The 10,469-nt window shown below is 31.8% G+C and overlaps 1 protein-coding gene and 1 long non-coding RNA gene across 5 annotated transcripts in view; both read right to left on the bottom strand.

Annotated features, from left to right (window-relative positions):
• Positions 1–10,469, bottom strand: part of TMEM135 (transmembrane protein 135) — a 239,027-nt gene that overhangs the window by 65,975 nt on the left and 162,583 nt on the right. The gene's annotated exons all lie outside the window — the stretch shown is intronic.
• Positions 5,977–10,403, bottom strand: LOC112474618. Its single transcript, XR_003044494.1, has 2 exons — positions 6,899–10,403; positions 5,977–6,826 (listed from the first exon to the last, which is right to left on the bottom strand). It is a non-coding gene; the product is annotated as an uncharacterized LOC112474618 (long non-coding RNA).

Here is a 10,469-nt window from a genome sequence, read left to right as displayed (position 1 = left end):
AGACTCAAGACTCACATTTGAGAATATATTCACTAAAAGCCTAAAGGACTCATATTAATAAATTTATCTCGAGTCTTCTATTTTATTTTCCTCCAATTAATAAATACCTTTGACATCATACCATAGCTGCATATATTTCTGAAATTAGTCTTTGTTGGCAATCCTATAAAACTTTTCTAAAACTGTACTTTTCAAATGTCACTACCAAGTAAAAACTATCCTAAATTGTTAAGTATCGAATTTTTTTCAGTTTTATTAGGACGTCATAACAACCACCTCATATATAATTGTGACTTCTATTACTTCCTTTCTGATTATAAAGTGTAGTGTCTCAGAACTAAGAGTATGCGTATTCTAAACTGCAGTTGTGATAATTCTGAAAAGAGAGCTGACAAGCCTTGCAGTACACTTGCATATTCTCCATTCTGTCATTCTCTAAGGCAATACTCCTTCAAATTCACCTGAGAAAAAGAGATGTTTCCTGATGTTCTCTTTCATTGTTTACCTATGTACCCACAAAAACAGTAACATCCATGAGATGTGGCAATCAGAGGGATGTTTAATGGCAATAACACAAGAAACATCATGTAACTATGCAACAAAGATCTGTTTCCAAATCATAATTTTCTATAAGAGCTTAATGGATATAATTCACATACTAACCAATTCTCTGTTTAAAATATGTCATTCAATGATTTTTATTATGTTCAGACTTGTACAACCATCATTATAATTACTTTTAGAACATTTTCATCAACATTTTTAAAAAAACCATAACCATTAGTAGTCTCTCTCCCTTCCCTACAAGTCCCCTAGCCATAGACAATACAAATCTACTTTCTATCTCTATAGATTTGCCTATTCTTGAGATTTCACATAAATGGAATCATACAATATGTGATCTATACAACTCAGATTTAAATACTAAAAATAGCTAATATTTATTGAGTGTTTACAATGTGGCAGTCATTTAATGCACAAAATAAGCCCATGAAGTAAGTACGTACTATTATCATCCCCACTTTAAGATGAGAAACATGAAGCACAGAAAGGCTAAATACCTTATCCCAAAATCACAAAACAAGTTAGATGGTACGGGAATGTGAACCTACACAGTCTGGCTCCAAGTTCATGCTCTTAACCAACTCTGCTACACAATAGTGTCCCTTGATTACCTCTAAGAGAACTCAAGCAGAAGAAAATAAAAGAAACAAAAAGATAAGATTGCAAAAAACATAGTGAATTACAGCATTCCTCATAACTGGTATAGCAAGAAAATAAACTTAACTGCTTCAAATTTGAGCATCTGTATCAACAAAGTCTAGTCTAAGACCTTTCTGTGATTAGTAAGAATGCTTCTTAAACAAGAAGCAAGTATCTTAGCACACAGAAGATTCCCAGAACTTAAAATAATATATGCCCGGAAATATTATTTTAGTCACATTTACATTGTTAAGAGTTATCACCAGTTTCTTATTAAAGAATTGAAGACTGGTAACAGAATCCTTTCTATGACTTCTAATAACTTGCTGTGTGTGCCAGTGGGTATTGGTTTGAGTGTGTGTGTGTGTGTAAATTAAATAGGAGGCTTTGTTTTTCAGTCTATCTGTGTTGGGTTGCCTGCTTCCTGCTTCATGGTGCTTAGTACTAATCACAGAAAGTTTCATCTTTACTAATGCAGATGTGCCCAGAAAAGGTATTTCATCATACGGCCTACATCATATGATCTCATTTGAGAAGCTGGAGAGAGAACATATATATATATAAAGAGTGAGAGGAAAGTGAAGGAGGGAGAAAAAGAGCAAGGAAGGTAGGGAGGGTAGGTGAGGAGGAAAGGTAGACAAAGACATAGCAGATAGCCTATAAGAATATAAACAAAAGTGGTAGCTGTTTGTCTTTAAAAGAAGAGATTATAGGTGTTGATGACAATGATTTTGTTTAGTGGTATTTTTCCACAATTAGCAAAAAAAATTTCTTTTTACAAAAAAATCACTTTAATTTTAATTTGAGGCCATTTGTCTCTAATGTACACCAGAAAACACTGGTTGTTTTTCTAACTTATAAGATACTATGTCTCATTATAAAATATTTTATGATTCTCTTATATTTGTAATAAACTCCCAAATTAAAAGTCTCTCTAGGGATTATATCATAACTCAACTAAATAAAGCTAAAAGGTGATTCCTGGAAGTATCTGCAACTGCTTCACCATCTTTTCAGAGCCAAACAGCTTCTAACTTCTCTATCATTTATAAATTCCAATTAATTTTAATCTCATATTTTCAAAAACAGACTATATCTCAAGCCTAAATAAGATGGAATAAGTTACAATTATGACTAAGGTGCATGGGTTTGTAAGTCAACTTAGGTGGAATCTCTGATTTTGGCTAATATAATTAGGTAATCTAATAATATTTAGTCATAATGTGACATTTGGGTTAACAATGAACAATAAATGTAATTCAACGAAGTTTATAATTTCAGACTTCATTTAAAAGACTCTCCTTAACAGACTTCAAGAGAAAGGAAGCTTATATGAGGACAGTAGTTGGCCTACACCTTAAGGTAGCAAGCAGATCTTCAGGTTAATTTTTACAATAGACACCTGAAACATGAATTTCACTAGACAGGTGAAAAGCCTTTCTGAGTTGTCGTAGTCAGTTCAAGCTGTTATTTAAAAAATACCAGAGAGTAGGTGACTTATAAACTTCACAGTTCTGAAGGGCAGGAAGTCCAAGATGAAGGCATCAGCAGATTCAGAGTCTGGTGAGGGAGCTCTTTCAGGTCTCTTTAATAAGGGCATTAATCCCATTCATGAGAGCAGAGTTAATCTAATCAACTCTCAAAGTCCCCAGCATCTAATACCATCACCTTGGAAGTTAGGATTTCAACATATGAATTTGGGGAGGTCACAAACAATCAGACCATAGCATGAGTTTTATAATTTACCAAGCAGAAGATATATCAGCAACTTCAGAAAAAATACTGCCCTATATAACTACACTGAATATACACAAAAAAGAATGTAGATTCTTTAAATACAAATGGCCACTTTAGGCAAATATAACTAAGGCCTCCGATTACCCCACTGCTTCTAGCAACTGTGTCCTCCTTATCCCTCCTCTTCACCACTGCTCCCTCTCCCTTAGGCAAGAGGTAAAACAGTCAACTGCATGGCAGCTGTCTGGTTATGAAAAGAAAAAAATATTTTTAAGAATTACCTGTGGCTTTATTTAGTTGCATTATGACAGAATATGATATAATCTGGAACATGAAGGGAAAAGGATACTTGTTTGGTTCCATTTTTTATTCATTTAACCTTTTTAGACTTTTTTATCCAGTTTTCAATGGCCGGACTAGCAACTAGTTAAGAATAAGGCTGACAATTGAGAGACAGATAGCCAAATCTTGCTGCTTAGGGAATTTAGGCCAATATATTTCTTCCCTTCTCACTCTGCTCTCATCCCCACCCATCTACCTACATCTAAGCCCCGACAGTGCCCATCCAACTTATACCTTCAAGACCTCTTCTGTAGTCCTACTTACTGTGCCACCCCAATACCCTTCTAGACAAAAATAGCATCACAGTGAGGAAGAGACAAAGAAGGAGAAAAAATAGTGAAAGGAAAGCCTCAGTTTAAACCACAGTCCCTCTATCCCTTGGCACTTTAGTTTGTAATATTAGTCCGTTTTATTTTATTCTGTTTTTAACCATTCTTTCTCTAAGTTTTGTTTTTAATCATTCTCTCCAATTCTATTCTTCTATTCCCTCACTTTCGAAACTCTAGCTTCAAACATGGGACTCTATGGAGTAGCTCAGGAACTAGATAATCCCCATCCTTCCGCTTTAGCTCTAACATATTCAACATAAATCTGTTTTCCCAAAGATACAGTATCATAAATATTATTTGTTTTATAGTACCACTGGCCCTATACCCCACATACATTTTATGGATTCATTTATAGGTTAACTAACTTTGAAGGATTGGCTTGGAAACATAAATACAATTTTTAAAAAATATTTTCTTGTCAAAGTATCTGTTCTAAGGTCTCATAGCCATAGGGATAATTTTATGAATGAAAACTTTAGAATAAAAGAAGCCAAGTAACTTGAAGACCACAGAATTAGTAAGTAGTAGAGCCAAAACCTAACGAGAGGTCTGTTCTGTGTGGCACTGAAGACTGTAAAATTTCTATTACACCATGGAATCTCCTAAAATACATCTATGTTTTTCACTAAGTCAATGAAAATTCTGAAAAGCTAAAAATTTTATTTCTAATCATTAAATGTTTTAAAGTTAGTATCATATATTCAAATATTTACTGGGTACTTATTTACCCCAAATTCCCTAAAAATAATCACCAATGCTAATAAACTATTACTGAAATCATCAGGAAAAATATATTTAAATTATTTCAAGGATTTATCACTGTTGTTAGAAATTTACCATGATTTATTATTTCTCATACCTATAATATTTGATTTGATGAGCCTTCTGGAAAGGTAATGGATTTTTATATAAAAGGGGAATTTTCTCATTGCTCAAAACAGAAATGCTTTATTGAAAAATGCTTTGTCAAAATCTTCTGTGAATTGTAATTTTCAAAACAGAAATAATTTCATTTTTCATAACTACTAAAGAGTAAACTGAATTTATAGGAAGAATTATTCTTCTGTCAATAATATAAATACAATTTGTAGAACTTGGAACAAATTACTTCATGATCTATTGCTACTATTAAATTCTAACTAAATTGTAGCTTACATGATTAAATAAAAAATTAATAAGACTGTAAGTACCAATTTGATGTAGATCAACAATGCTAACAGAGGTTAAAATTGTAATGGATCAAAAGTGTACACCAGGCTATTAGTATTAAAAAAAAAATAAACTATAATTATGACTCATCCTTTATTTTAACTGCAGACCACTCTCAATTCAAAAAGAGGCTCCTATACCCAGTAAACCTCAGGACTACTGTGGGACTAGAATACTGGCAATTAATGATAATAGTATGTTAATGGTGTAAACTTTTCACTGAGTTAACAACCTATGGAAATCATCCACTTCACATTTTAAAAACTAATTTAAAATTCCATTTATATTCATGAAAACAAAACTGCAGCAAATTTTGAAAGGAACAAGCCACTAATGACATGATTCCATTAAGTCTTTCCTTTAGGAGTTGCACTTTAAGTGCATTCTATTTCTCGTACCGTATTTCCCTTTGTCTTCTACTAAAAAAAAAAAAATAAACATTTATATTAATTATAAGATGTCTGAACAATTTCTTTATCTAGGCACAAGCATCTCAAAAGCTGATAAGCAAAAAGTGAAAATAGATTTGCCTCAACTTTCATCTATAGATGGAGTACATTGCTAACCAAATAGGCAAACTAACTTCCTCCCACCAAAAAGAAAGTCAGATTGACATGATAACAAGCTTTGCATTCTCAGAGAAAATGATTTAAACATTCATGAACCAATGTTTTTCTCACCTTTTCCATTTGCTTTGAGGAAAGCAAGTCCTAATGATCTCTATACTTTCCTTCTTTTCATTAGGCAAATTTGGCATTCTTTGGCAAGCTCACTTGGCTTAGCTGCCAATTATGGAACTGCCTGTGACCTGTATCTTCTAAGCATAGATGGTTTCAAAAGTCCATGTCTATTTATATAACAACTTAATTTACCTCTTAAGAATGACAATGAATTTAGGAAACCAAAAACATTAGATTTTTCCATTTCCTACCTCTTCTACACATCAGTCCTCTTTCATTTAAACCATGTGTCCAAGAATTTCAAACAGAGTTTCAGTTTCTTCCTAATCACTTATCATGATCACTTCCAGACAAGTAGATTTAATAATCCACCCATATATACTGACATTTTGAACCACATCATAGACTCTCTCTTCTCTTTCCAATTCCCCAACTTGTCACTGTCTCCTTCTTGTACAATAAGAAAAATACAAAAGAAAAACACTTAATCCTGTAATAACTTGCCCTACTCTTCTATTCTCAAACTTCTTGTGTTTACTATACTCATTTTACTTCCTCATCTCACATTTTTTTATATTTTATTTTTTCTAACTTTATTGACAAATATAATTGCATATATTTAAAGTGTACATGTCACATTTATTTCTTACTCAACTACAGAAATTTCTCTAGCAGGTGACCACTGACCACCAGATTGCTAGAGCAAATGAATACTTTTTAACACATACTTTTTACTGAATATATCTACAGCAATACTACTAAAGATAATGTCCTCCTTTCTGAAATTCTCTATTTTAATTAACTTTTTTTCCTAGTTTAAAAACAACAATCACTACTTTTAACTCTACTTTTTCTAAGGTACCAATCGCTGTGCCAGGTGCTCACGTATTAGCTCAGTGTTTTCAGTACTAGCTACCCATGAGGTGAACCCAGCTTTTTAAATAAATAAATTAGATTAGAAAATATCCAAATGTATTAAATGTAGTAAAGTTAAGTATGATTCTGGGAAACTGAAGTAAACTGAATTTATATTCACAATATAAAAAGTGTGTGCGTATATTCACAATATAAAAAGTAGGTCTTATTTTAGGTCACATCCAAAAAGTTTAAAAGACATAATGTCTTATTTAATCCCCAAAACCCGCTAGGTCTATATAATATTTAACACTTTTTAATAAAGAAACAGGTATACACAGAAGTTATGTAATTTGTCTAAAATTAAACTGCTAGTATGACAGTCAATAAAAGCTTCTATTTTATCTCCTGAACTCCAAATATCCAATTATGTCTATGTATTTCTATAGGAATGTCTAAAAGCATCTCAACCTCAGCATTTGCAAAAGCAAATATCCAATTATGTCTATGTATTTCTATAGGAATGTCTAAAAGCATCTCAACCTCAGCATTTGCAAAAGCTGTACTCAGCTTCCATACATCTTCTAATTTTCTCATCTGCCAAGGTTTTGTTTTTCTACATCCAAGCAGCAATCTTCATATCTTAGCTAAATCCACTCTTCACCACATCATTACCATAACTCTCAGTTATGTCTTCATCATTTGTCTCCTGGATAACTAGAATGGTACCCTCCCATTACTTGTCATTATACCCCCTCCAAACCTCCAATTCACTCTCTATATTACTAGAAGTAACCTCTTCAAAATAAAAATCTAGTTATTTAAGGCAAACACTCTTAACCCTAAAGTAAAACTTTTATGCTCTGAATGCCATATGTAATTTTCTAGACTGGATTTCTGTGTGTGTCTAGGCAACACTTTAAAAAATAGAACCTAGCTAATATTTAAAGGACTATCATTAAAATTATGAAATGGCTAAAAGACTCAGATCAAAAGTTCTTTACTTACTGTTAAAGTTATTTCAAAGATATTAAGTTAAGTTTATCTAAACAGACTACAGAACAATCATAAATGTCTTTCACATAAGAACTGCAGGTTGTGCAGCCAATAAATAGTGTCATTTTCTTAAATACACACACTACATCTTTGTCTTGAAACTAATGAAATGCTTTATTATTTGTGCCTTCAGAGTTGAATTGACCAGAATTCATCAAATGGTAGGTATCACTACTGTTTCTAAGTCTGTTTAAAACACAATAAACTTTAATTTGCACTGGTTTCTAACTAAAAATGCAATGCTTTTCAATGTTTATATCAGATTGAGATATGTCTATTGTGAATCGTCATATAATCTGTAGAGTCTGTGCTATGACAACAAGTCTGAGCCTTTATATCTACATAACAAACTCAGATTTGTTGCTGCCTCTGAAAAGGCAGGTGGAAAGGATTTCTAGCTAGCTATTCACTAGGATGGGATCGAAGCTGTCATAATATGCTTTATAATACTGTTTTAAATCAAATCATTTAAAGAAAAATGAAGCTGAATTATTTCTTTTTAAAAAATATTAGTGTTCTTCATACACAGATACCTAATGTAGAAAATAAAACATAATTTTTAAAAGTGCTACATGTTTCATTACTTTTTTGTGAGCAAGATTAAGTGTAATAGTTTTGATATGATGTTTGTGTTGTTGATTCTTTCCTTTGCTTCTCGATTAAAACAAAAGAGAACTACTGGTTCAAAAGAAACTCATTTCTTTTCTCTACATGACTGCTGGGATGATCCCAGTCAAACCTGAATCAACAACTATGATTAATTCTTTGGCTTGAAAAAAACATAGATTGTTTTACCCATAAATACATATTTGAAAGTAAAGAAATATTTTAAAGGGATGCATGAGACAAAATATTTTATAAAATTTTCAACTATAATTTCCGCTTGACCTAAATTGATAGTGACAGATAATGCTCTAAGGCGAAGCTATGATGGTAATATACAAAATAATAAAATGAACAAAAGAGGCAGAACCATTATGAAGAATGCTCACTGGGGTTGTATAGAAAGACTTCTTTCAAAACATCTTCAAAATATTGTACCGCAATTCCTAACAGAATCCATAGTATGTTTTGGTATTAATAGATAGCTGGATGGCTGAATGGCCAGCTGGTTAAGAACTAGAACAAAACTAGAACTCTCTCTTCACACATCGCCACCATTCTTCATCCCAAGCCTCAGAAATGTTCCCAGGATTCCATCTGAATGTAAGCTTTATTTTTGGTTTACAAATTAAAAATCAAGATCACCATGTGTGAAATAATATATGTGAAAAAAACTATGCCTGTAAAAAAAAAAAACTATTAAATGCTATGCAAAAGTATGATATTTTCTCTATATACTTTGATAACCATAATTTGAGTACTAAGAACATTGGGTTGCTTCGTAAGTAAATTCATACTATAATCATCACATCATATCACTTTTAGAAAATACTTATGAAACTATTTCCTCAAATTTCTCTTTTAAAAAAAATTGGCACCTTTTCTCTCTATTGAAACAGGGTCTTGTTTCTCTTTTTCCCAGTTATGGCTTAGGATAAAAACATATGTGGACTCATTTCTAACATAAGATGTTTCCCTTATTCTCTTCTCAAAGGAAGTTACCATAAATGGAGTGCTGGGGATGATATAATTTGATGTTTTCTTATTCAGTTTTATACAATTAAAACTAAAATAATTGTTAATAAATGTAATAAATGTGTCCTCAGATATCTATATTTATATAATAAAATTGAATCTTAAGAATAAAATTTTCTAATGCCATTGGCTCTGTTAACTGCTATGTACAACAATATTGTTTGTTCATTCCGAACACATAACAAACATATAACGTTGTTTTGTTTGGTTGTAGTACTTTATAAATAGTTTTACTTTACCATTTACCAAACCTCTTTTTTTGAGTTATTCAAACTAACTTCTGCCAAGAACACTAGGAATTTGGTGATAGCGCTTCTTTCAGGAGAAAAACAACCCCTTTCCTCAGAAAATTAAAAATGTTTATCTTGGCACTAAAACCTTGTATTGAGCCTTCTGGAAAGTATTTTAAATTGTTGTTTTTAACCTAGACTTTGTGACTGAAACAGGAAAAGGCTCTGTAGCTCTGCACCAAAATACGTATTTATAGGGTTGATTTTCTTTCTACACCAAAAATACTAGGTTATGGTAGCAGTTTTCAAAGAACCATGCTAAAAATTGAGCATTATCACTATATTCAATACACAGTGTTTTTTAAACCTCAAAAACTTCTGATGACTAAGAAATGCTAAATGTTGATCAAATATGCTGTCTTTAAGTGCCTTATTGAGAAGGACTGTTTCATTTAACTGCCTGTTCTGTTAGGAATTTTCACAAAAAGATTTATTTGATATTGTACATTCTTCCTGTGTATATCAACAAAAGACATGTTTCTAAGTAGTTATCTTTTTTACATTGGTATGCTTTATCTCTTCAGACTAGACAGAACATAAAGATAAACCATGTAAGCTTTTTGCAATACTTGCTAATAATGTGTCTGAATACAATTATGAAGTTTTTGGAAACCGATAAAATGAAGTAGTCATTGTTCTTAACTCCTCTACCCTACCCCGAAATTATTAAAATATAAGAGACCACAGACATTGTAGAGTGAGTGTGTATGAAGCTATGTATTAAAATGGCAGGTCAAACAATTTCACAAAGAGCACCAGAGAGCTGTAATGATTTTTCAGTCACTAATAACTGACATAAAATACAACACATCTCATTATCAATTCTTTGCAGATCAAGTCCTCCCTACCTTGAAACTATCCATTTTTTCCCCCTTCTAACAACCTGGCTTTCTCTTTACAAGAATTATAGCAACATCATCATTTTATATTTGCATATAACACATTTGATAAAGTCAAAATAAGTTAAAATTATATCAGTATGCTTATCAAGTATTTATTTAAAATGTTCTGACAGAAAATTAGTTGTTCAAAAATTCTGGTATGGTTGAATTATTTAGGTTAAAAAAGATAAATATATCTACCAAATATATCTTATTAAAATCCATTACTGCCTTTGTCAATTAAGTATA

Source organism: Pteropus alecto, unplaced genomic scaffold (genome assembly GCF_000325575.1).
Source record: "Pteropus alecto unplaced genomic scaffold, ASM32557v1 scaffold7, whole genome shotgun sequence".
Lineage (NCBI taxonomy): Eukaryota > Metazoa > Chordata > Mammalia > Chiroptera > Pteropodidae > Pteropus > Pteropus alecto.
The sequence above is the reverse complement of the archived record's forward strand: the minus strand, read 5'-3'. Positions and strand labels throughout refer to the sequence as shown.